The sequence below is a fragment of the Ranitomeya imitator genome, chromosome 7 (assembly GCF_032444005.1).
Source record: "Ranitomeya imitator isolate aRanImi1 chromosome 7, aRanImi1.pri, whole genome shotgun sequence".
NCBI lineage: Eukaryota > Metazoa > Chordata > Amphibia > Anura > Dendrobatidae > Ranitomeya > Ranitomeya imitator.
This window is the reverse complement of record NC_091288.1, coordinates 43,976,667-44,004,172: the sequence shown is the minus strand read 5'-3', so window position 1 is coordinate 44,004,172 and position 27,506 is coordinate 43,976,667. Positions and strand designations below refer to the sequence as shown.

The window sequence follows — 27,506 nt, the reverse complement described above, 5'->3', positions numbered from 1 at the left end:
TCAGCGCTCAGATGTAACAACAATGGGGAGCACCAGACCCCAGGGTCCCAAGATGATATGCTGATTGGGTCTATTGGGAAAAACTATTTCAATATTTTTTTGACCCATCACCAGGAATAACAGAACGAAAAACGATCACATTTTATTGAAAATAAAGAAAACAGATCTCTTCAATGAACAAACTTGGTAAAGCCCCCGCAGTGCTGTACTGTACACATTCTCCAATCACTGGAACGTGCACAGAAGTAATAATGTATAAAACACAAAACTGCTCAAGGATCCTGCCGGAGATACCGAAATAGGAGAAAACATGAAGGACTGCAGCCGGGAACCAGATCGGCTGCTAGGGCCGCGCTTATCTTCATTACCATTCTGCATATTGAGCTGTGAACACGGTGCAGTAATATCCACATCACGAGCCCAGATATAATGACCAGATAGAATGCGCTCAATATGTTTCTGTAAATAAAACTTTGCCCATTGGTTTATCAGGGCACATAATGTCTGCCAGAAGTGACCAAGCTAGTTTTTCTGCAAAGTATTTTTTATCATAAAGAGTCTCAACATCACGTGCTTGTTCTATCCATGCCCATGCTTTTTCACGTCTGGACTGTTCCCATGTCTGTGTTTTTTTGTTAATTGAGTGGTCAGCAAAAAAAAAAAAAAAGGAGGGAGACGTGAGTTTTTGATCTGAGTCATGGATAAAAATCACCCATACAAGTCTATGGGTCGGTGAAAATGATGCACAGCACACAGATGGCATGTGCAAAATCAGTGCTGTCCATTATTAAAGGGGTTCTTCGCTCCCTGGACAACCGCTTTTATAAACGGAGTAGTCCCCCTTGTAAAATAAAAACGCACACACTCACCTCCTGCGCAGCCACTGCTGCAGCGACATTGGCTTTGGGTCTCCCATGACACTTTTATGCTACATGAGCCCTGCAGCCAATCGGTTTGATGCGCTCTCACTACTTCTGTTTGTCCATGGTTTACACCTTAGAACGAACCTCATAAAAGTGAATTTGGATTTTTTTAATCAAAACCTTAAAGGGGTTGTCCAGAACTAAGATATTCATGACTTAGAATTAGGCTAGGTGATCAATATCAGTTCAGTGGGTCCAACATCCGACACACCAACAAATCAGCTGTTTTCACCACAGCTCTTTACACCATGTAGTGGCCATACTTGGGTACTGCAGATCCGCTCCTATTAAAGTTGAGGTGTAGTAGCAGAGAATGGCCACTACGTGGTGTAAAGAGCTGAGGTGTTCAAGCTCTGTACACGGTTTGCTTATGGCCGCCATGGTCCCTGCAAACAGAGAGTGCTGTGTCACCCTCCAATGATCTGAGATCCTGCAGACGGGTCATGAATATCTTGACAACCCCTTTAATGAGTGATTTTCAAGCTGCTCTATTGCAGGATAGGCGGCACGCCCCTCCCCCCCCCTGTTTAGGAGCAAATCAGCTATTATTGCCAGCAAAAATATCAGCTTATAATTTATTTCTGGTGCAAAATGCGTAATCCACTAACACGATGAGTCTGCCAGACACTTCTCAATGGCTCTGGGGCAGATGGAAATGTAATCATCTCCTTTAACCATGCTGTTGTCTTCGGTCAAAAACGACCGACCTTGAACTTCAATATTCTTTAAAATATTCAAGATGCGGCTCTGAAACCCGTGGCCGACCGACCCATCCTCATTTAAGTCAATCAACCACAAGTTTCAGAACCGCATCTTGAACACCCCCAAAAATACCAAAGTTCAAAATAGGTCTACCCAGACCGAAGACAACAGCAGGGTTAAAAAAAAAAAACATGCACCAAAATATTGCATTGGTAAAATCCTGCGATATGACCACAAGTGTCTTATGTAATACTGTCCTGTAATTAGTGACTTTGTGCATCCGACGTTGCACCAGTTCCCATATGGAGCACAGAGTCGGTCCTTGGCTTACAATGACATAACATTACGTAAACCAACAATCTGATGAATGAGAGGAAGTGATCACAATGGAGCTGCTTACTGGGCTAGGACCGGGGGTCCGGGTGGGTTTACATCCAGTTCTTCTATGTTACTAGCAATGAATTAAACAGGAGGCTTGGACAGTGTCAGCTCCTATATCAAGTATTAAGGAAGCACTCCTCCATTCAAAGTTTTTATCCTCTTAATATATTGCAGTCATCATATTATATAGCACTGTGTACTTACAATTGCTCATTTTGTCTTTCTACCCAGATAATTCTTCTCTTTTCTCTGCTCTATGTATAAACAGGAAGTCTCTTTTCCCTGTAGAAACCATTCCCCTCTTCACCTCCTGACCCAGCTGTTCCCTCCTCCCACCACTTTTGCAGTGATTTGTGACTTGTACAGGAAAAATTGACCTCCTGTTTCTATGTACAGCTTAGAAGGATTCCACTAGTCAGTTTTTAATCACGTGATGACATATACCTAATGGAAAAGAGAAGAATTATTTGGGTAGAAAGGCAAAATGAGCAATTGCCTGTCAGTACACAGTGCTATATAATATGATGACTGCAATATATTAAGTGGAAACATTTTTTGATGAGAGGGTTTCTTTAATCTTAAGTATAGCAAAGTTCCAATATGTTCACATGGTCAATATGTACAGTGGGGAAAAAAAGTATTTAGTCAGTCAGCAATAGTGCAAGTTCCACCACTTAAAAAGATGAGAGGCGTCTGTAATTTACATCATAGGTAGACCCCAACTATGGGAGACAAACTGAGAAAAAAAAATCCAGAAAATCACATTGTCTGTTTTTTTTACATTTTATTTGCACATTATGGTGGAAAATAAGTATTTGGTCAGAAACAAAATTTCATCTCAATACTTTGTAATTTATCCTTTGTTGGCAATGACAGAGGTCAAACGTTTTCTGTAAGTCTTCACAAGGTTGCCACACACTGTTGTTGGTATGTTGGCCCATTCCTCCATGCAGATCTCCTCTAGAGCAGTGATGTTTTTGGCTTTTCGCTTGGCAACACGGACTTTCAACTCCCTCCAAAGGTTTTCTATAGGGTTGAGATCTGGAGACTGGCTAGGCCACTCCAGGACCTTGAAATGCTTCTTACGAAGCCACTCCTTCGCTGCCCTGGCGGTGTGCTTTGGATCATTGTCATGTTGAAAGACCCAGCCACGTTTCATCTTCAATGCCCTTGCTGATGGAAGGAGGTTTGCACTCAAAATCTCACGATACATGGCCCCATTCATTCTTTCATGTACCCGGATCAGTCGTCCTGGCCCCTTTGCAGAGAAACAGCCCCAAAGCATGATGTTTCCACCACCATGCTTTACAGTAGGTATGGTGTTTGATGGATGCAACTCAGTATTCTTTTTCCTCCAAACACGACAAGTTGTGTTTCTACCAAACAGTTCCAGTTTGGTTTCATCAGACCATAGGACATTCTCCCAAAACTCCTCTGGATCATCCAAATGCTCTCTAGCAAACTTCAGACGGGCCCGGACATGTACTGGCTTAAGCAGTGGGACACGTCTGGCACTGCAGGATCTGAGTCTATGGTGGCGTAGTGTGTTACTTATGGTAGGCCTTGTTACATTGGTCCCAGCTCTCTGCAGTTCATTCACTAGGTCCCCCCGCGTGGTTCTGGGATTTTTGCTCACCGTTCTTGTGATCATTCTGACCCCCCGGGGTGGGATTTTGCGTGGAGCCCCAGATCGAGGGAGATTATCAGTGGTCTTGTATGTCTTCCATTTTCTAATTATTGCTCCCACTGTTGATTTCTTCACTCCAAGCTGGTTGGCTATTGCAGATTCAGTCTTCCCAGCCTGGTGCAGGGCTACAATTTTGTTTCTGGTGTCCTTTGACAGCTCTTTGGTCTTCACCATAGTGGAGTTTGGAGTCAGACTGTTTGAGGGTGTGCACAGGTGTCTTTTTATACTGATAACAAGTTTAAACAGGTGCCATTACTACAGGTAATGAGTGGAGGAAAGAGGAGACTCTTAAAGAAGAAGTTGCACGTCTGTGAGAGCCAGAAATCTTGATTGTTTGTTTCTGACCAAATACTTATTTTCCACCATAATATGCAAATAAAATGATAAAAAAACAGACAATGTGATTTTCTGGATTTTTTTTTCTCAGTTTGTCTCCCATAGTTGAGGTCTACCTATGATGTAAATTACAGACGCCTCTCATCTTTTTAAGTGGTGGAACTTGCACTATTGCTGACTGACTAAATACTTTTTTGCCCCACTGTATAAACCAATGTGTGTTATTCCAACAATATGCAACAAACGGTAGATGAGTATCCTGAAGGGGTTAAACCGATGCTCACCTTCCTGAGGACACAATGTATGATTCTGGTAGCTGAGACAGATGTACAACTGCCTATGGGCATTTATTCCAAAGCCTTTTATTATTTATATGTTGCAGACGATTTGCAGGAACCAAACAGGTACATTGCTAATTATGGTGCACCATGGAATAAGCTAAGGAATATGTTACGGCTGGTTATTATGGGTCACATTATACAATTCTGTTCTTCCTAACTTTTTCAAATAGAATTAAAGGGATTGTCCACTTTTGGGAGACATTTTGTTTTTACTTAGATGTATTTGCGGGTCAAAATAATTTTTGCAATTGTTGCACCGTTTGCCTTCTATAGTCTGTGTGCTGCACTGTCTATTGCTTGGCTGCAGAATGAGTTATCTGAGAATCTGTCAGTGAGCCGGACATAAATGTCTGTCGATGAGTCTATAACCCTTCCCTGTCTTCTCTGAGCCCCTCTCAGCTGATTTATAACTGAAGCTTGCCCGTATTTTGGCCCTGGATCTTCTTCATAAGGGCCTATGGTAATCTAAGGCTGGGTCATGAGAATCAAAGATTCAGGGCATAGTCCTCAGAAAAGCACAACAAATTTAACTTATTTACCTAGCACCAACATTAGACATAATTACCACTGTCCCCATTGGGGCTCACAATCTAGATTCCCTATCAGAATGTCTTTAGAGTGAGAGCAAACCGGAGAACCCGGGAAATCCACGCAAAAACGGGGACAACATACAAGCATGCATACCCCCGCGCTGCAAAGAAACAGTCCTAACCACTGAGCCACCGTGCTGCCTAAAATACAGCTGTGTAAAGTCAGCCTTAAAGGGGTTGTTCACTTTATCTTTAGTTTAACAAATGTGTTGTGGACATGTCTTTTTCTGGAGCTTACAAATATAGAAGTATAAGTTCTCCTCCTGCACTTGTAATTGCAGCCTTCCTTACAGTCTGCACAGTTCTCCAGTTCTGAAAATGTCTGCTGATGGAGGAACATGTGACCCGACACGCCCATCTGCCTCCTCCAATAGAAAAACAGATTTCCTGTGCACAGTGTTTTTCGATTGGAGGAGGCAGGTGGGCGGGTCGGGTCACATGTTCCTCCATCAGCAGACAATCTGAGAACAGGAGAACTGTGCAGTCGGTGGGGAAGGAGGAGAGGAGTCTGTAGGACTTATATGTTAGTAAGGGCCACAACACATTTATTAAAATAACGACAAAGTGGCATAGATATACTGTATACGTAAAAATATTATATAGATAGATCTATAGAAATAAAGTGAAAGGTAAGAAAAGAAAAATAACACTGAATATACAAAGATGAACCATCTGCTAATAAAAGTTTTTATTTTAGTCTGTGTAAATTACATTGTTCCCTGTGCGCGCCTCTAATTTCCTGCCACAACACAAGAGCAATACAGTATCAAGTGCAAATAAAAGTCAAAGCAAAATAAAAATACCCGAAATTTAACTTTAAAGGGAACCTGACAACGGATACATAATGCCCGATTCCACTACTGGCCACAGACAGTATCAGCCGTCAGGTTTTCTTTAAACAGAACCCTCCACCTGGTAAAAAAGGAGGAATTTTCTGCTCTTATTTTATTCCCGCTGCTCCACCTTAGTAATGATTTTTTTTTTATCCGCCATACAGTTCCAGAGACATGGGCTTTTTTTATTTAGTGCTACCTTGTATGGCCTTTTTTCCAAGAGGGTGTGGCTAACAGGGTTCCCTGGGGGCGTGTCAGTAGGCTGTTCTGCATAATTACACTGTGAGCACTGCCCCCTCGGAAAAGATGTCAGAAATTAGCACTAAATAAAAAGGCCCATATATCTGGAACCGTATGGCAGATTTAAAAAACAAAACAAACCAGAATACTAAGAAGAGGAGTGGGAATAAAATAAAAGCACTAACTAGTCAGTTTTAGCAGGTCCTTTATAGAGTGCTGCTGGGATCCACTATTATAAAATAGGGCAAAAATCTGCAGATAGATTGCTATAATAATAATATAACAGGACTTTCCCTTTAAGCTATAATTATTTTATACTGTCTTATTCCTGAGCTTATCTACCCTGCCCCGACATATCCATCTGCCACAGCCTGTTTTAGGTTTATTCATATTAGCAGGCACTGTTACTGCACTCACCGGATGAAAAGATATGATAGAGATCATGTTACAGTAGATATTGTATATAAAATACAAGAGAAAAATAATATATTGCTGTAGCGGCTGGTGGGGACTAGATTTGCACCCTCAAAACTGATTTCCTGCCCCCTTTTCAATTATACTATGCCGGTTATACTTATTTCCATACAAGAAACGGCATCTACATATTAGGAGAAAGTTTACAAAAAGGTGAGAGGGGCCCATAGCAAAAATTAAAATGGGACCCCGCTGAATTAATTTACACTCTCAAACCCCTAACCACCGGAAAAGACTAGTAGCTTGTTTTAGTGAGGCACTTTAATAATAACTTAAAGAGGTTGTCCAACTTTGAGGGCATTTTTTTTCTAACTTAAATGCATGCGACTGGGGCTAAAAATCGTTTTTGAAATTGGGTTTCATTAAAAAAAATTTGCACCGTTTGCATTAGTGTGTCTATTGCCGGCTGCAGAATGCATTACCGGGGTCAGTCACTGTCACGCATAAAGTAGGAAAGACTAAGTGCAACACAAAGGGATGAGGGGGAGGGAGCCCGTCACTAGGGAAGGGGGGAGTGGAGACCCCTAGGCAGATTTAATGTCACCCTGTCTGCCCTAAACGTCCCTATATAGGTTCTGCACCTATCGAAGAGCAGAAACCTAATCCCTGCCTGACCCTGGCGATAAGCCCTACTTAGGGAATGACGGGGTAAGCACTAATCGATCCCCACTACCACTAAAGACAGCTGGGATAGACAAACAAGGGGGACACTTATCTAAAGTAGATGTAACACAGACGTCCTCCAGCAACACCAAAGAGGAAGATAGCCGACTGCTATAGCTCCAAGCCTCAACAGGGGGAAGTGGAAATTTCACCAGCAACTCCCAGCAGCAGTCTGGGAGTCTATAAACACCCCGGTTCAGGTGTATCAATTAGAGCCGGAGAAAGGTTGCCACTGGGTCAAAGAGTCAGAAGGGTTAAGAAGGTGTCTGCAAGGCCAAATGCAGAGACTTTCTGCTGCTAGATGCAGTGCGACTGTCTGCAACCTATGACACACCTGTGACAGCCACATTACCTTTAATTTGTTCTGCAGGCAACAATAGACAAATGGTGCAAAAGTTTTAAGGAAACCTAATTGCAAAGGTGATTTTTAGCCCCAATTGCATTGATTTAATTAAGAAAAAAAAAAAAGGTCACAAGGGTGTACAACCCCTTTAAATTTTAAAAATGACCTAGGTTTGACGAGACCACTAAGCTGCTCTCTCTGTTGTGACATGACTGACCGCTCTCTTCCTACTGTATCTCCAGTACAGGCTCCACACAGATGGTGTGCAGTGTGTTCAGGTTCCCGGATGGCGTCACTCTAGGTGACTGCAGATAGCTCAATCCCAGCAGTTTGCAATGTGCACACTATCAGGATTTTCCTCTAGTTCCAGGCTGGGTGATCATGTGCCCACTAGCTTCTCATTTGCTTCTCTCTCTCTAATGCTCTATTAAGAGAAGCTAGTCATCACCAGATGACATGTATGCAAATCGCAGGATTGCGGTCACATGACTGCCGGATCGAGCTGGAAATACATGGCAATCTTGACAGTGGGCATATTGCGCACTGTCAGGATTTTTTCTCAGTCTCTTACCATATAGTGAGTGCAATGACTTAGCTCAGAAAACCTCTTTCAGGTGTAATAGGTACCTAACTTTGCTTTCTTTAGTTATTAATAATATAATTAATATTAATATCACACTGGAGAGCCCAAAGCTCTGTACTATAGAGCAATAGTCCCTCCATACATAATGTCATTTTTACTGTTATCTTTGTTGATTTGTTGAAAAATTGTAGAAATAGACAAATAACGAAAGAAGCCAAAACATAGAATGATTTTTTTTTTCTGGTTTCTACTCTAGTATTTCTTTTTTTAAGCCAAAGCAAGGAGTAAGTCACACCAGAAGGAATTACTGCACCCAAAACTGCACGTGTGAATTTTGCTTATTAGAAAACACATAGGCAAAAGACTTCAACAGGATACAAGTCTGGGAGGATCGATACAAGTTTATAAAAAAATAAAAAATAAAACGCAGACATTAAATTAACAAAATTGGAAGAAAAAAAATAAAGGATCTTTTTTTTTTTTTTTTTTTTTTTTTTAGTAATGGACACGAGTCATCGGGTGAAATAGAATGTTTTGGCTCTGGTTGGAATTCTGGTCATAGCTGACATTAGTCCAAGAGGAGCGGACACTTATCGCATATTTCACTCATAAGTGTTATAATTTCCTTTCATGATTAACCCCGTGTATTACTGAAAAGCAATAGAGGATTAACCGATGGACCTGTAGGCCAACAGCAGCTATTGTGCAATAGAGCAGCACCTACAATGATGGAAGCTGCCACCGTCACCCTAAAAGGAGGAACGTAATTGGAAACAGCACCCACCGCTGATCTGTGCCCACTTCACCCACATACTGCAACACAAACAAGAATCCTGCAGCCTCGGCAAAGACGCCAGTCATCTTCAGCAGAACTTATATATTATTTAAAGCTTCCGATCTTGTCTATAAACCTCTTTTCTATACACTCAAAACCTTTTCTATCCCTCTCTGCTACATTAACCACCACCGGGATCGTGTAAACTTCCGTCGTTGTGCACTGATCACCAAGAAAGTAACATAAAAGTGAAAAAAAAAACCCATTAAAAACTGCATAATATCCAGTATCAACCTCTTTTCTATACACTCAAAAGCTCTACAAAAATCCCTATTCTATCTCTCTCCGCTACATTAACCACCACCGGGAACGTGTAAACTTCCATCGTTGTGCACTGATCACCAAGAAAGTAACATAAAAGTGAAAAAAAAAAACATTAAAAACTGCATAATATCCAGTATCAACCTCTTTTCTATACACTCAAAAGCTCTACAAAAATCCCTATTCTATCCCTCTCCGCTACATTAACCACCACCGGGAACGTGTAAACTTCCATCGTTGTGCACTGATCACCAAGAAAGTAACATAGAAGTGATAAAACCCACGAAAAACGACATACTGGTAATATCCAGTATCAACCTCTTTTCTACACACTCAAAATCCCATCTCCATCCCTCTCCGCTGCATTAACCACCACCACCAAGAACACCAGGGACAGATCACCGGGAAAGTAACATAAAAGTGATAAAAACCCACTAAAGACTACATAATATCCAGCCCCAACGCTCGATCGTTGCCATCGATGGTGACATTAGACGAATGATACCGCACAAATATGAACATGTGTATATACGAACAGAGAATAATTCAACTGGTCTTAGGTCTTTGATATGAGCCGGTCTTACATAGGACTGCAGGAAATCCTCCAAGTTATCGCAACTTGAAAGGTTGTTACTGAGACGAGATGAAACTATATATACAGTATATATATATGCAAATATGTGTGTGTATATATTATATATATATATATATATATATATCTAATGAGGCTAGAAATAAAGGATGACTTACAGTGGTGTGTCTTCATAGGTAGCGCTCAATAAGAAGCCCCAGGGGTCCAGCTCCGCACTCCGCTGTTCCCCCAGCTGTGACCCACGCACATGGTCAGACTGAAGCAGATTTTCCCTTCGCTTTGCATGAGAATATTACGGATTTTACTCTCTTGCCTTTCAAGAGCCGATTAACAATGCAACCTCTGCCTCTGTATCCAGCTGTGCGCTTCCTCGATGCCTCCGAAAAGCAGGGCTTCCTCTATAGAGCAATCTGTGAGCAGACTCTCCTGGTCAGGATGCTCCTCTGTATTGTGCTGATCCTCCCCTTCCTATCTGACTGTGAGCAGCAGCAGCACACAGCAGCACGGTCCCCCAGGACTGCTTTATCCTTCTATGTCAGATCTTCTGTAGATCTTATCAAATACAAATATGGGTTAAACCGTCTGTTCCTGTGCAACCTGTATAGAAAACCACAAACTGCTGCTATCATCGCATTGTTTTTCGTTTTCTTTTTCCTTTTCCTGTTTTATACCGTATAATGCGAAGTGACGGGAGATCAAACACAAGTGAAAGGTCGAAACGTATTTTTTAAGAACTCATATCTCACATTCGTGTGTGTATCTCCACCAGCGAGTGTTCAGATGGACGGTTAATCTGTACGATCCATAAAATAATCTCCTGCCATCTGGCTGCGAGAAAAATCTGACCACATAGACAAGAGCCTTCTACTGCAGGTCATACCCTTTACCACTGTTCTGGTTTATGAACGGTCGCGATCAACTATACCGCTGCCACATGGTGCTGCTAAGACGACAGGACAAATTAAAAGACAATTTTCAACATTAGGTTGTACGTCATTAATTATTCAACTTTTGCTAATAAAATAATAATAATAATGCAATGTATTAAGCAGGCTCAATATAAAGTAAGTAGAGACAAATAATACTGCCATATAACACTTACACATTACCAGCATTTGGTGCCAATACTGCCAGATAATGACTTAATAACTATTTCATACTGAATATGAATAATGCCATCGCCATAATAACATAAAAGTACTGTATTTTTCACACAGCATTGCAAACCCACACGCCAAAGATAAAATGGATTCAGAATAATACCGCCATACAATGCCGGAATAATGAAGATAATGGCAATGTCCCAGGTGCTCATGGGCCGTTAAGTGGTTAATGGTGGTCTAGAAATTTGCACGAACATTTTGGTGCATTAACCCATGCCCTTTTTCCTCAAAGTCTTTTTTTCAATGTGTTGTAAAGGGGTCGCGTTAAACGTCCCGGCTCTCGCAGATCTCCGATCTGCGAGAGCGGGGAACGGACCGCGGGCGCGCCTCGGGCGCTGCAAGCAGCGTCCGCGGCGCGCCACAAAACACCGGCACATCGCCAGCGCGTGCCGAAAATGGCACGCGCTAGTGATGCGCGTCCCCATTGCTGTTAATGGGCGCACTAACGGACGCGTTGCACGGCGTTAATTTTGCCGTGCAACGCTGTCCGTCAGCGCGGTCCCATTAACGCAATGGGAACCTAGCCTTAGGCCCTCCACCATATCGGGCGGCAAGGTCCAGAATACATATAAGGGTATACTCACATCTGCGTGCATAAAGCACGGCAGCTGAAATTCTCAGCCAGAAAAGTTGGAGAGTGCCGTGCGTTTTTTTCCTCACCTAGCATCCGTATGATATCTGTAAGTAATCCGTAGTATACAATGCATTATTAACATCAGCTTTTACATACAGTAATTCTCTGTCATTTCAATCTAGTTTTCGAAGTAATAAAACAATTATATATATATATATAGATAGATGATAGTAAGAAATGTGTCAGCGAGATATATACTTAGTGCAGTGCGTGTAGCTTACTGCACATGTATTTAGCAAATAAAGAAATAAAAGAAAAAAAGACATTGGGTCCCTCTCATTTTTCTTAACCAGCTGAGGGAAAGCAGACAGCTGGAGGCTGGGGTTATTATTCTGGGAAGGGGCCAATATCCATGGGGTGAAGGAAAAAGTGCAGAAAGCTGCGTAAAACGGCCGAGACTCACCATTGCAAATCAATAGGTGAGAGAAAAAATAAATCGCATGGCACACGGACCATGCGTGTGTCGTCCAATTTTTATGGGTGCGTAAAAATCCAGCTGCACGAGCATGTTCATGTGCCGTACGATTCTTTTTCTCGCACCCATTGATTTGCATTGGGGAGTCTCGGCCGTTTTATGCGGCCACTTGCAGCATGCTGCGCTTTTTTTCCTCACCCCAATTCCAGGTGAGGTGGAACTTGCAAATGAACACTGCTTAATTGAATAACATTGTTGCGAGTGCAATGCGATTTTGTTCTCACATTACACTCGGCGATTTTATACGCAGATGTAAGCGTACCCGAAAACAAATCATTACAATGTAAAACATGAAAGGCGCTTATGGCTTAATAAATATGGCCCAATATTGATTAAAAAAACCATATTTTGATTAGCAGTATTACTGAATTTTGTATCCACAGGTGCTTACCAGATCTATGTGTCTCCATGGATACAGACTGCTAACAAGACCCGTGTAGTCTGATCAATCCTTTAGTCGTACTCATCCATATGTCCAATACTATTGGCTAACCTATTTAAATGGTTGTCCACTACTCGGACAACCCTTTCTCAATTCTCAATGTTTCCCCCCAGTAAAATAATAACACGTACACTCACCACTGGTGCAAGTGCTATTCCAGCGATGCCAGTGCTGGCTCTCCTGAGGTTTCGCGTGACTTTTGTGGTGTCACGTGATCCCTGCAGCCAATCAGCGCTGGCTTCACTCTCCTCCCCTATGGACATAATTGACATCCGGATAAAGATAGGGCGCATCAGCAGCTCTCATTTCCTCAGGAGGCAGATTTGCCCAAAGAAGGGAGAGTGAAGCCAGCGATAATTGACCGCAGGGATCACGTGACGTAACAATGTCACGGAAGCCCCGGGAAGAGCCAGCTCTGACACGGCTGGAATTTTTCCGACACCAGAGGTGAATATAAGTGTTGTTATTTTATAGGAGACAAATATGGGGATTGAGAAGGAGTTGTCCGAGTAGTGGACAATTACTTTAACTGCATGAGACAGACATGAAAGAGTAGACTCAGACTACACAGGGTTGTTTGTAGTCTGTTACCATGGAGACGTGTTGGAGCAGTAGACACAAAATGAAGAATATATATTCTGCAGCTAGAGATATATCTGTTCCAGCTGTCGTCTTCTCGGATGCCTTCTTATCCATGTGTCTGATACAGGGAATTTGGTTCTCCTTGAAAATATCAAAACATTGCAAAGTATACAAAGGCTGGGGTCAAGGGTGGTGGAAATGTCATCACCCTGATGAATATCCTTTTTTTGTTCCTGTGCCCTAACAACAGAATAAACTTTGAAGATTTTTAAGTTACCGTAATTTTATGACAAAGTGTTAAAAACAAAACAAAAAAAAATAAAAAAATAAAATGAAACCGTAATCTCTACACACAGTAATACACGAATGAATGTAAGTGACTCAAGATAACAAATTGTACACATGGCAAACCTATGCAAACCTTGTATACGGCCTGCACAGCTTTTCCCAAACCCTGACATTACTATATTACGTCACAAGGCTAAAAAGTCAATCCTCAAAATAATCACCTCTAGCAGAATCCTAATATATTCTATGAATCAATGTTGTTAAAGGGTTTTTTCCTGAACTTCAATATTGATTGCCTATCTTTAGAAAAAGTCATCAATATGAGATTGGCGAGATTCCATTTCCTGGCACGAGATCAGTCAGCTGGAGAAGTCGAATCCCCTTGAATTGTATGGAAAGCTCTTTCCTATGGAAGTGAATGGGAAAGAACATGCAATACAATTCACTGCCATGAAACCATGTACGTAACTGTGCCACTTATGGACCCTCGCCTATCTTATAACGATTAGGGTACGGTCACACTGACGTAGCTTCTCTCATGTTAGATAATTGGGCAGATTATTGGAGAATATTATCACAGGTGGGAAGAAGACAGAACTTAATTTCTCCATCATGCACATTGTCTCTGTGCGTATACATCGAACTGAACTCTGATGACGTCAGACAGCACTCGGCCGTGCTATACACCAGTGTGAGTGTACCTTTAAAGTCTCAGAAAAACACTTTTTCTAATAAGATGGATTAAAATATTACACTAAAAGCAAAAATATATTAGAATATACAAAAGTAATTATTTCGGGACATTTATTAACCATGAAGTACAAGCAGACAGTGACTGACTAGTTTGCGGACACGCAGGTAGGAGCTTCACATAGGGCTCTCACAGGTAACAAAACCACACGAGATACTTCAAGAGCCAAGTAGTGCAATAATATTAATCCACTTTTTCTGGCTTTTGATTTCTTGATTTGCAGGTATCAAACCCAAACAGCAATTAGCTAAACATGGTGCAAGCGCTTCGTATTCCCCTTCTTCACCGCCATGATAGAGGCATTGTCTATGACCACTTATTTATACACAAAATGGTTTAACATAAAGTATTGTGGTAAAAGTCTAGTCTGCACTTTCGAAACCGCTTTGTATATTCTAAGACAAAACTACTATTATATTACTGAACCCTTGAAACAGATTTAGCTAATCCCTGTCATTTAGGCTTGATCCTGGCAAAGTATTTTCAGGAGCAAGAAGTTCGCAATGTCATAAAATAGCCTTATGCAAACCAGATTATTGACAATGTACTTGGCACGCGGCGTTTCACTTAAAATGCCGAATGCCTACACGTAGCTCCAGCGTCTTGTCTCAAAACCCTTTAAAGAGTTCTTGTCACCAGCCCAAACGTGACAAGTTTTTGCTCTTACATTATTCCTGTTGCTCCTCTCAGTATTCCATTTTTTTTTAATAAATCCAACATACGGTTCCAGAGATACAGCCTTTGCCACAAGTGTTGGCCCCCTTGAAATTGTTCCAGAAAATTAAGTATTTCTCCTAGAAAATTATTGCAATTACACGTTTTGTTATACACATTTATTTCCTTTGTGTGTATTGGAACAACACAAAAAAAAAAAAAAAAAACAGAAAAAAGGCAAATTGGACATAATTTCACAAAAAAAAAAGAAATGGTGAGGACAAAATTGTTGGCACCTTTCCAAAATTTGGGGTAGCAAACTTTGGTTCGAGCATGTGATGCTTCTTCAAATTCACCTGTAGCAAGTAAGAGAAGTGGGCAATATGAAAATCATACCTGAAACCAGATAGAAAGGGGAGAAGTTGACTCAGTCTTTTAATTGTGTGTCTGCCACACTATGGCAACTTTCACACTAGCGTCATGTGACGGACGTCGCAATGCGTCGTTTTGGATAAAAAACGCATCCTGCAAAGTTGCTCGCAGGATGCGTTTTTTCTCCATAGACTTGCATTAGCGACGCATTGCGACGTATTGCCATGCGTCGCATCCTTCGTGCGACGGATGTGTCGTGTTTTTGGCGGCCGCAACGCACAAAAAACGTTCCATGTAACTTTTTTTGTGCGTCGGGTGCGCCATTTTCGACCACGCTTGTGCGGCCGAAACTCCGCCCCCTCCTCCCCGGAACTCACAATGGGCAGCGGATGCGTTGTAAAACTGCATCCGCTGCCCACGTTGTGCTAATCAATCACACTGTCCGTCGGTACGTCTGGTCGACGGCTTGCGACGGCCCGTACCGACGGACTAGTGTGAAAGTAGCCTAAGCATGGAGAGCAGAAAGATGAGAAGAGAACTGTCGAAGGACTTGACAACGAAAACTGATTAACAATATCAAAATCTTAAGGTTACAAGACCATCTAGAGAGATTTTGATGTTCCTATTTCCAAAGTGCACAACATGATCAATAAGTGTACAACCCATGGCACTTTAGCTAATCTCCCTAAATTGTGGACAGCAGAAAAAAATTGATGAACGGTTGCAATGCAGGATAGTCTGGATGGTGGATAAGCAGCCCCAATCAAGTTTCAAAGAACATCAGTGCTTGAGTGTCAGCTCAAACTATCCATCAACATTTGAATTAAATGAAATGCTATGGCATGAGACCCAGGAGGACCTCACTGCTGAAAGAGGGGAAAAAAAGCTACCAAAGCTCAAGAGACCTCCTTTAAGATCATCTCCAGATGGTACCGGGTTCCCGTATTACTTCATAAGTGGTTTCCCGCAGTATCAGACAGATGCTAGAGATGTGGAGTGGAAGAGGGGACAATGACACACATTTGGTGGAGCTGACCCGTAAGGGTATGTGCACACGTTGCGGATTCTCTGCGGATCCACAGCGTTTTTTGAGGTGCAGAAACGCTGCAGATCCGCAATTGATTTACAGTACAATGTAAATCAATGAGAAAAAAAATGCTGTGCACACTTTGCGGAAAATCCGCTGCGGAAACGCTGCGGTTTAAAAAAAGTAGCATATCACTTCTTTTTTGTGAATCTGCAGCGTTTTTGTACCCATTCCATTAAAGAAAACCGCAGGGGTAAAAAACGCAGCAAATCCGCAAGAAAACCGCAGCAAAAATGCACAAAAAACGCTGCGGAAAAGCACAAAAAACGCGACAAATCCGCAGGTGTGTTTGCTGCCAGGAGAGGCAGAATCCGCACCAGAAATTCCTAAGCCTAATCCGCAACTTGTGCACATAGCCTTATAAGAGGTTTCTGGACTCAGGTAATTCAGACTATTAAAAAAATGACTAGTTTCTCTGTGCCTGACTCTCCTGAATCACTTTTGCTCTTTATGATCCCAACTAGTTTCACCTGATACAAAAGGTCTTTAACCCCTTAATCCCATATGACGTACTACCCCGTCGAGGTGGGGTGGGCCCGTATGACCACTGACGGGATAGTATGTCTTATGCGATCGGCCGCGCTCACGTCAATTGTCAATTGACAATCGCAGCTGACATCCAGCACTATGTGCCAGGAGCGGTCACAGACCTGGCACATTAACCCCGGAACACTGCGATCAAACAAGATTGCAGCGTTCCAGCGGTACAGGGAAGCATCGCGCAGGGAGGGGGCTCCCTGCGTGATTCCCTGAGACCCTCGGTACAAGGCAATGTGATCACCTTGTACCGAGCGTCTCCCCCCTCCCGGCCCCGGATCCAAAATGGCCTACATCCGGGTCCTGCAGGGAGGTGGCTTACCAGCACCTGCTCAGAGCAAGCACTGGTAAGCCTGCAGCCTTGCATGTCAGATCGCTGATCTGACACAGTGCTCTGCAAAGTGTCAGATCAGCGATCTGACCCTATAACATGATGCCCCCCCATTTATGTTCCCATAAATACATTTCTGTATCTAAATAATAAAAAAAACAATAAAAGTACACATATTTAGTATCACCGCGTCCGTAACGACCCCACCTATAAAACAGTCCCGCTAGTTATCCCCTTCAGTGAACGCGGTAAAAAAAAAGAGGCAAAAAACAACGCTTTATTATCATACCGCCAAACAAAGTGGAATAACACGCGATCAAAAAGACTGATATAAATAACCATGGTACCGCTGAAAACGTCATCTTGTCCCGCAAAAAAACGAGCAGCCACACGGCATCATCAGCAAAAAAAATTAAAAAGTTATAGTTCTCAGAATAAAGCGATGCAAAAATAATTATTTTTTCTATAAAATAGTTTTTATCGTATAAAAGCTCCAAAACATAAAAAAATAATAGAAATGAGGTATCGCTGTAATCGTACTGACCCGAAGAATAAAACTGCTTTATCAAGTTTACCAAAACGTGGAACGGCATAAACGCCCCCGCAAAAGAATTTCATGAATAGCTGGTTTTTGGTCATTCTGCCTCACAAATGCGCAGATGCGGGCACCATTGCTAGATCCCATACTTTAAGCTGGGAGTTTGGAGTGTGCGCAGTCTGCGCACATGAGAAGTGACTCGGAAGTAGTGCGAGCGGCTCTGAACATGCACCGGAAATGAAACGACAGCGGGAACTCAGACGCCACATCGGCGATAGTGGAGTTTTCTGCGGGTCAGCGGGAGCATGCGTGGTCGGACGGTGAGAGATCGCACTCACCGGAAACGCACAGGTAGGGAGTTGGGCTTATCGTTTGCGGTGACTGCGGCGGGGGGTTTAAAAAGCGTGGGACATGAGGGCTGCTTAGCCATGACACCGCATCAGGACACACTGCATCAATGAATCTTGCCTCCTGAGGAGCCCGCATAGGGCGAAACGCATAGAGGCGCTGTGGTCTGTGGCAAACGACGTACAGAGGGAGATAAGTGTTTGAACTATGGTATCGGTACATGTGGTCACACATTTGTGTATTTCTGGGTGACACTGTTCAATTGGTTCAGCCATAGTTGGTGGGATTTGCCATGACTGGTATAATGAACCTATAAAAGACTGTGCCCCAAAAAGACTCCCTAAATAGCACGTCATTACCTGTTTGCCTTATGTGTTCTTTACATTTGTTTTTATTTATGGGGATCTAGTATTCCTTTAGTGCAGTAGTATCTCTGTCTAGCCTGCAGTGGGCCCTAGGCTGTGGGTAGTGTGTGCCCCGTGGCTATCATAGGGTACATCAGGACATCCAGGGACAGCCGCCGCGGAGTGGGGGCGCCATAACGTTTCCCTGTAGGGTGCCAACCTCCACAGTCAGGCAGGTTGTGATTGTAGTACTCACTAGGGATACACAGCATACCCCATTTTTAAACTTAGTGTTGGTTTTTTGAGCACATTTTTTTGTTTTTGTTATTTTTGTCCGTTCTGTGGTGTGAACCAACGTATAGGTTCAATTAATAAATATTTACAATTTTAGGATAGTTTATGATATTATAACATTCTGCCTCACAAAAATCGGAATAAAAAGCGATAAAAAAAATGTCACATGCCTGAAAATGTTACCAATAAAAACGTCAACTCGTCCCGCAAAAAGCAAGACCTCACATGACTCTGTGGACCAAAATATGGAAAAATTATAGCTCTCAAAATGTGGAGGCGCAAAAACTATTTTTTGCAATAAAAAGCGTCTTTTAGTGTGTGACGGCTGCCAATCATAAAAATCCGCTAAAAAAAAGATATAAATAGTAAGTCAAACCCCCCTTCATCACCCTCTTAGTTTGGGAAAAATAATAAAATTAAAAAAATGTATTTATTTCCATTTTCCCATTACGGTTAGGGCTAGGATTAGGGTTGGGATTAGGATTAGGGGTGTGTTTGTGTTATGGTTTCAGTTAGAATTTGGGGGTTTCCACTGTTTAGGCACATCAGTGGCTCTCCAAACGCAACATGGCGTCCCATCTCAATTCCAGTTCATTTTGCATTGAAAAGTCAACTAGCGCTCCTTCCCTTCCGAGCTCTCCCATGCGCCCAAACAGCGGTTTACCCCCACATATGGGGTATCATATTCAGGACAAATTGTACAACAACCTTTGGGGTCCATTTTCTCCTGTAACCCTTGGTAAAATAAACAAATTGGAGCTGAAGTAAATTTGTGTGAAAAAAAGTTAAATGTTAATTTTTATTTAAACATTCCAAAAATTCCTGTGAAACACCTGTTCATAAACTTCTTGAATGTGGTTTTGAGCACCTTGAGGGGTGCAGTTTTTTGAATATTGTCACACTTGGTTATTTTCTATCATATAGACCACTCAAAATGACTTCAAATGAGATGTGGTCCCTAAAAAAAATGGTGTTGTAAAAATGAGAAATTGCTGGTCAACTTTTAACCCTTATAACTCCCTAACAAAAAAAAAATTGGTTCCGAAATTGTGCTGATGTAAAGTAGACATGTGGGAAATGTTACTTATTAGGTATTTTGTGTGACATATCTCTGTGATTTAAGGGCATAAAAATTCAAATTTGGAAAATTGCGAAATTTCCCCCAAATTTCAGTTTTTTTCACAAATAAGTTCCGCAAGTCTTATCGAAGAAATGTTACCACTACCATGAAGTACAATATGTCACAAGAAAACAATGTCAGAATCATCAGGATCTATTGAAGCGTTACAGAGTTATAACCTCATAAAGGGACAGTGGTCAGAATTGTAAAAATTGGCCCCGTCATTAATGTGCAAACCACCCTTGGGGCTTAAGGGGTTAATAAGCTACCTTATACAGGCTGCTAAGAATATCATTCCTCGTCACTGGAAAAGTACTTCTCCATCTACTCTGGAGGAGTGGTTCTGTAAAATAGCCGTTCTAAATAGGATGGAACCATTTGATTGCCCAATCCCCCACTGACTGTGATAGATACTGTGAGACTTGGAGAGACTGGATTGAATTCCAAGAATCCGATGCCTACTGTCTTACATCAGACTGATGTGACGCACCCTTATCTCCGCTGCTTTCCTTCTCTGTTTAGATTGTGCTCCGCATTGGTTCGCACCTGGCTACGCTATGTATGGTTTTCATTGGCTTTCAGTAACTTCATAGTTGTATTACTGATGGCCTAAAATGTTCCCTTCTCTCTTTTTTCTTCCTATAACTTGATGTTTTAATGGACATTATGCTTATATTCTATGATTTATTAATGCTGATATTGTCCTAGATATTCTTTTATTTTTGTTTTATTTTTGTGATTGAAAATTATTTAACCTTTCAATAAATATTGAATTTTGAAAAAGAAAAGCTAGACTGCAGTTTGCCAAAATATACATGAGTTCACTAAAATTCTTCTGGGAAAGCGTTTTGTGGATAGGTGACACCAAAATAGAGCTTTTTGGTAAAGCACATCATTCTACTGTTTACCAAAAACGGAATGAGTCCTACAAAGAAAAGAACACAGTACCTAAGTCAAATATGGTGGAGGCTGAAAAATGTTTTGGGGTTGTGTTGTTTCCTCTGGGTGCCTTGATGCCCAGTGACAGAGAGCTTGGTTTGCATCTTAGGTCGTGGATTTTTCAGCAGGACAATGATCCCAAACATACTTTAAGAAGCAACCAGAAATGGATGGAAACAAAGCGTAGGAGAGTTCCGAAGTAAACAAGAAGTCCGGATCTAAATCCCATTGAACACCTGTGGAGAGATCTAAAGAAAAAGAAGAGTGGTCCAGAATACCAGATGACAGTTACAAGAAGTTTGTTGATGGTTATAGGAAGTGAAAGATTGCAATTATTTATATTAAGTTGAAGGTGCCAATACATTTTTATGTTTTGTGTGAAAGTATATAAACGTGTATAATAAAACATGTGAAATTGTAATAATTTCCTGCGAGAAATATTTTATTTTCTGGAAAAATTTCAAGGGTGTCAACACTTTCGACCATGACTGTATGGGATTTTTTATTTAGTGATAATTTTAATGAGGAGCCGATGCTTATAGAGGAGCCCAAAGACACACCCAGATGATCCTGTAAGCTATGCTTCCTTAGTAAAGACTTTAGAAATTAGCACTAAACAAAAATGCCCATATCTCTGGACACGTATGGCGAATTTTGAAACCCCCCCAAAAAAAATGATAATAACAGCAGTAGGCCATTAGCCCACTCCATACACCCGCTCCCGATTTGTGCCGCACGTGTACGGTGGATATTGGGAAGGAGTTAATCATATTCTATTCCATTGCATGAGCACATAATCTACATCCCTATGACGAAGTACAGAAAAAAAAGAACAATAGTTACAACCCTTGAAATGATAAGGGGTGAAAACTAATTTATTTTGTGATCCTTAGACCAAAATGAGTTTGATCCTTAAGGGATTAGAAGACAATTCCAGTTCTCTGGTTTAGGTGGATCTGGACTTGAAAACATCTCTTGATGAGACCCTTTTAGTTGATGATTGGATTAAGGGTTACTCTTATCTTAAATCCCTGCTCTATTGCACCCTTTAAGCTTAAAATAGTGCATTTTACAATATCAGGATCCTGTAGAATTACTTCTGCAGATATTCTTTATTGGTGGTCAGTTAGTTTTGGTAGTAACATTATGAGTCTACACTAATCTAATTTAAAAACTGCTATATCGTAAATGTTACGTATTAATTCTTTACCAGGAGATCAATCAAAGAAAAAACTTATAAAGTGAACATTTTTACTACTGAAACTAGTGGTACGGTTGTATAGGTCTTAATACGACAATAAAAATGATACCTGTCTTGTAGTAATCGGATATGACAATGCTGAAAAATTAAGCTTTGAACTTACATGGAAATGGGGGCGTGTCCGATTACTCTGAGCACATGGACACGCCCCATAGCACTTCCAGGCAAATTTTCATGTGACATTTAAGCTTAATTTCTCAGCACTGACACATCTGATTACTACAAAATGGGTATCTTTTTTATAGTTGTATTAGGACCTATACAGACATTAAATGAGTTTCAGAAGTAAACTCACCCTGAAAGATTGTAATTAAAATGTGTCCCATAAGTATTTCAATAGGTGCATAGGAATACAAAGCCATAAATCACTGGGGGTCAACTGCTTCTTTTTATTTTGTCTGCTTGGCTTTAATTAATCTATTTCAGCAAGTAATGCTGACAGGCAGGAGAAGGACAGGCAGGAGAAGGACAGTCCCATTTATTTTTGAGTAATGATAATGTACAGTACAACGGGATTTAGTTTCACAAGTAAAACCTAATGGACAACTCAGTGTTATTTGGATTAATGGAACAATACTGCCCGTCAGACTCGGTTAAGAGATTTGGTTGCAATCAGTTTTAACATTTGCATGTCAATGGCTTGCTTGCCAGCACTTATAAGGAAAATCTTCATCATGATAAAGAAAATTATTATGTTAAAAGGAAATGATTGGGCATTATCTGTATTATACCTGTATGGATAAGAGATAATTTAATGATCACTGTGGGTCTGCTCAATCTTGGATTCATTCATTCCACCACACCTGGATATTTCTGGTAGTCCCATAGACAATGAATAGATCGAAGGTTGAGCATGCACACACTCAAGACGGAGCTCCAGAATCCCATTCTTAGGGTTCCAACACGGAAATCTCGGGATACCTGTGGGTCCCAGCGGATATTGGATAAATTATATCATGACATTCAAGTCTGCCAAATGCTCTTGTCCATTTGTCAGCCAGGACTTTTGCTAGAAGCTATTACATTATCTGTTTCTAAGACGCATCTGCCGAATTTTAACTGGCAAAAGGCCACTTTACAGAAATCCTACTGAGTGAAGGAACATTACTACCGAAAATAGCACATAGAAGCCCAATTCGACAGAGAGTGTTAGTCATGACCATAACAATTCTTGTTTCAAGTAGATGTTTTATTCAGGGATCTTGTCTTATTCTTCCGCTAAACGCCATCAGAATGAATTTTCTTTACGTAGCACAGATAATAATGAAATAACATTTTCCTTCTCCTCACAGTGAGGAGCGGATGCTCCATCTCTTACGTTTCACTGTGAAAAGGAACCCCAAGAAGAATGGGGATAAGAAAACCTCCTGCGGTTTGGAGCTATTGTGCATATTCTATAACCATTCCCATTGTTATAATCAATGGTGGGAGAAGAGACCCGAGGTCAAGAAGTAGAGCCTAATATCTGAAGCGGCATGACCCACTAGTGACAAGTGTGAGGATTATGAAAATGTGAATAGTACAGGACTCGCTACAATACAGAATAACTGGGACTGAAGATTTTTTTTTTGCATTTTCCTTTAGCTGTCTACGTAGAAACTTGCTAAAGACACGGATGGTTAAAATGGACAATAAAAGTTATTACTAACGGGGCTGGCAGCTGGAGTTTCAGCCACTAAACCACTTGCACTTTTTTTTCCTGCTGGTGTATTGAGTTCTCAACGATATTGTATCCAGCAAATTATAAATGACCCCAAAAAATAGTTTAAAAAAAATGGATGAGTTTTTTGTGTTACTCTTCTCGAATTGTATATTATAAGAAAAAGTACTTTGATCATTGACGTAGTTTTCAACTACTGTTTTTCTTGTAAAATTCTCTTCTCTTTAATAAAAATATATTTAACCAGAAAAAAATGGATGAGTAGGACTACTAGGAACATCCTGTGCATGTGAAGCGCAAAAAACAAGGCTGAGGCAAGTGCACCAAACTTCAAAGCGCAAGCGCTAGATGCCACCAATCTCTTCCCAGATAATTTCTATATACGGTAATTTATTGTATATTGATTACTTTTTATCTCTAATGTCACAACAAACACTAGTAACATGGACCTAGGTACATGGGAGAACACATCGGATGGCCATAACATTGTGGATTACTAACGCCACCTATGACACCTGGGTGAAATGTGTATTCCCCTCCTCTTGTTACACCCACGATTGATAAATATAAAACCCCCTTTAAGGCTAGAGCTACACCTAATGCAATATCGCACTACAGCATTGCAACTAATGAGGAATGTGGTAACGTTGTGAACCACAAATTGCCATTATCCAAAAGTCGGCAAAAAAATCGTTTGTTGGATTTGAACACAACCAAATTCATTGTCATTAGTTGCTACTGGCAGCGCAATATTTGCAATATTAAAAGTGTTGTCCCCTTTCAGAAAAGCTTTATCCACAATTACAGCTATAAAAAAGAAAGGAAAAAAACAAACTGCACATTACTCATCTCCCCAGGGTCTCTTCCTCTGTTCCAGATGTCTGATTTGGATAGCCAATCAGTGAGCTCGGTGGCTATGCCCATGAATACATAATGACCCCTTCAGAGCTCCTGAGCACTCTGATTGGCTGCCGCGCTCTCAACGTGATGTCAGCACCGCAGCCAATACCGGACACCAGAAGCACTGACGGAGATCAGTGCAGGACCCTGGGTCGGTGATTAAAGAGCAATTTTTTATACCAATTTGCAGCCGTGGAGGAAACTTTTCTGAAAGGTCTGTATCATCAGAGGTGATACAAAAATAAAAGTTACCTATTCGCCAGGAGGGCGTTAAACTAGAAGAAGAGGGGACGGGAAGAAAAACATTAGACTCGAACAAAGACGACCCAGGAAAACATACTCAGAAGGGAGGTAAGAACATTTCTAAAACAATCCACAGTGAGGAGATTGGAACAAAACAAAATCCTCTAAACTGCATGCTCGCAAACGCCAGAAGCCTGACAAACAAGATGGAAGAACTAGAAGCAGAAATATCTACAGGTAACTTTGACATAGTGGGAATAACCGAGACATGGTTAGATGAAAGCTATGACTGGGCAGTTAACTTACAGGGTTACAGTCTGTTTAGAAAGGATCGTAAAAATCGGAGAGGAGGAGGGGTTTGTCTCTATGTAAAGTCTTGTCTAAAGTCCACTTTAAGGGAGGATATTAGCGAAGGGAATGAGGATGTCGAGTCCATATGGGTTGAAATTCATGGAGGGAAAAATGGTAACAAAATTCTCATTGGGGTCTGTTACAAACCCCCAAATATAACAGAAAGCATGGAAAGTCTACTTCTAAAGCAGATAGATGAAGCTGCAACCCATAATGAGGTCCTGGTTATGGGGGACTTTAACTACCCGGATATTAACTGGGAAACAGAAACCTGTGAAACCCATAAAGGCAACAGGTTTCTGCTAATAACAAAGAAAAATTATCTTTCACAATTGGTGCAGAATCCAACCAGAGGAGCAGCACTTTTAGACCTAATACTATCTAATAGACCTGACAGAATAACAAATCTGCAGGTGGTCGGGCATCTCGGAAATAGCGACCACAATATTGTACAGTTTCACCTGTCTTTCACTAGGGGGACTTGTCAGGGAGTCACAAAAACATTGAACTTTAGGAAGGCAAAGTTTGAACAGCTTAGAGATGCCCTTAATCTGGTAGACTGGGACAATATCCTCAGAAATGAGAATACAGATAATAAATGGGAAATGTTTAAGAACATCCTAAATAGGCAGTGTAAGCGGTTTATACCTTGTGGGAATAAAAGGACTAGAAATAGGAAAAACCCAATGTGGCTAAACAAAGTAGTAAGACAGGCAATTAACAGTAAAAAGAAAGCATTTGCACTACTAAAGCAGGATGGCACCATTGAAGCTCTAAAAAACTATAGGGAGAAAAATACTTTATCTAAAAAACTAATTAAAGCTGCCAAAAAGGAAACAGAGAAGCACATTGCTAAGGAGAGTAAAACTAATCCCAAACTGTTCTTCAACTATATCAATAGTAAAAGAATAAAAACTGAAAATGTAGGCCCCTTAAAAAATAGTGAGGAAAGAATGGTTGTAGATGACGAGGAAAAAGCTAACATATTAAACACCTTCTTCTCCACGGTATTCACGGTGGAAAATGAAATGCTAGGTGAAATCCCAAGAAACAATGAAAACCCTATATTAAGGGTCACCAATCTAACCCAAGAAGAGGTGCGAAACCGGCTAAATAAGATTAAAATAGATAAATCTCCGGGTCCGGATGGCATACACCCACGAGTACTAAGAGAACTAAGTAATGTAATAGATAAACCATTATTTCTTATTTTTAGTGACTCTATAGCGACAGGGTCTGTTCCGCAGGACTGGCGCATAGCAAATGTGGTGCCAATATTCAAAAAGGGCTCTAAAAGTGAACCTGGAAATTATAGGCCAGTAAGTCTAACCTCTATTGTTGGTAAAATATTTGAAGGGTTTCTGAGGGATGTTATTCTGGATTATCTCAATGAGAATAACTGTTTAACTCCATATCAGCATGGGTTTATGAGAAATCGCTCCTGTCAAACCAATCTAATCAGTTTTTATGAAGAGGTAAGCTATAGGCTGGACCACGGTGAGTCATTGGACGTGGTATATCTCGATTTTTCCAAAGCGTTTGATACCGTGCCGCACAAGAGGTTGGTACACAAAATGAGAATGCTTGGTCTGGGGGAAAATGTGTGTAAATGGGTTAGTAACTGGCTTAGTGATAGAAAGCAGAGGGTGGTTATAAATGGTATAGTCTCTAACTGGGTCGCTGTGACCAGTGGGGTACCGCAGGGGTCAGTATTGGGACCTGTTCTCTTCAACATATTCATTAATGATCTGGTAGAAGGTTTACACAGTAAAATATCGATATTTGCAGATGATACAAAACTATGTAAAGCAGTTAATACAAGAGAAGATAGTATTCTGCTACAGATGGATCTGGATAAGTTGGAAACTTGGGCTGAAAGGTGGCAGATGAGGTTTAACAATGATAAATGTAAGGTTATACACATGGGAAGAGGGAATCAATATCACCATTACACACTGAACGGGAAACCACTGGGTAAATCTGACAGGGAGAAGGACTTGGGGATCCTAGTTAATGATAAACTTACCTGGAGCAGCCAGTGCCAGGCAGCAGCTGCCAAGGCAAACAGGATCATGGGGTGCATTAAAAGAGGTCTGGATACACATGATGAGAGCATTATACTGCCTCTGTACAAATCCCTAGTTAGACCGCACATGGAGTACTGTGTCCAGTTTTGGGCACCGGTGCTCAGGAAGGATATAATGGAACTAGAGAGAGTACAAAGGAGGGCAACAAAATTAATAAAGGGGATGGGAGAACTACAATACCCAGATAGATTAGCGAAATTAGGATTATTTAGTCTAGAAAAAAGACGACTGAGGGGCGATCTAATAACCATGTATAAGTATATAAGGGGACTATACAAATATCTCGCTGAGGATCTGTTTATACCAAGGAAGGTGACGGGC

General features: G+C 41.2%; 1 protein-coding gene across 5 annotated transcripts in view; it reads right to left on the bottom strand.

Moving 5' to 3' along the window:
• The window catches only part of RAPGEF4 (Rap guanine nucleotide exchange factor 4), a 325,014-nt gene that overhangs the window by 213,119 nt on the left and 84,389 nt on the right, over positions 1 to 27,506 (bottom strand). The window contains exon 1 of one of the 5 annotated variants that reach the window (XM_069733160.1): positions 9,943 to 10,236. The exons of 3 other annotated variants lie outside the window; for them this stretch is intronic. The gene's annotated coding sequence lies outside the window, so the exon portion shown is untranslated. Of the gene's footprint in view, positions 1 to 9,942; positions 10,237 to 27,506 lie in introns of those variants that run through there. One more of the 5 variants, XM_069733159.1, reaches the window with a different exon arrangement.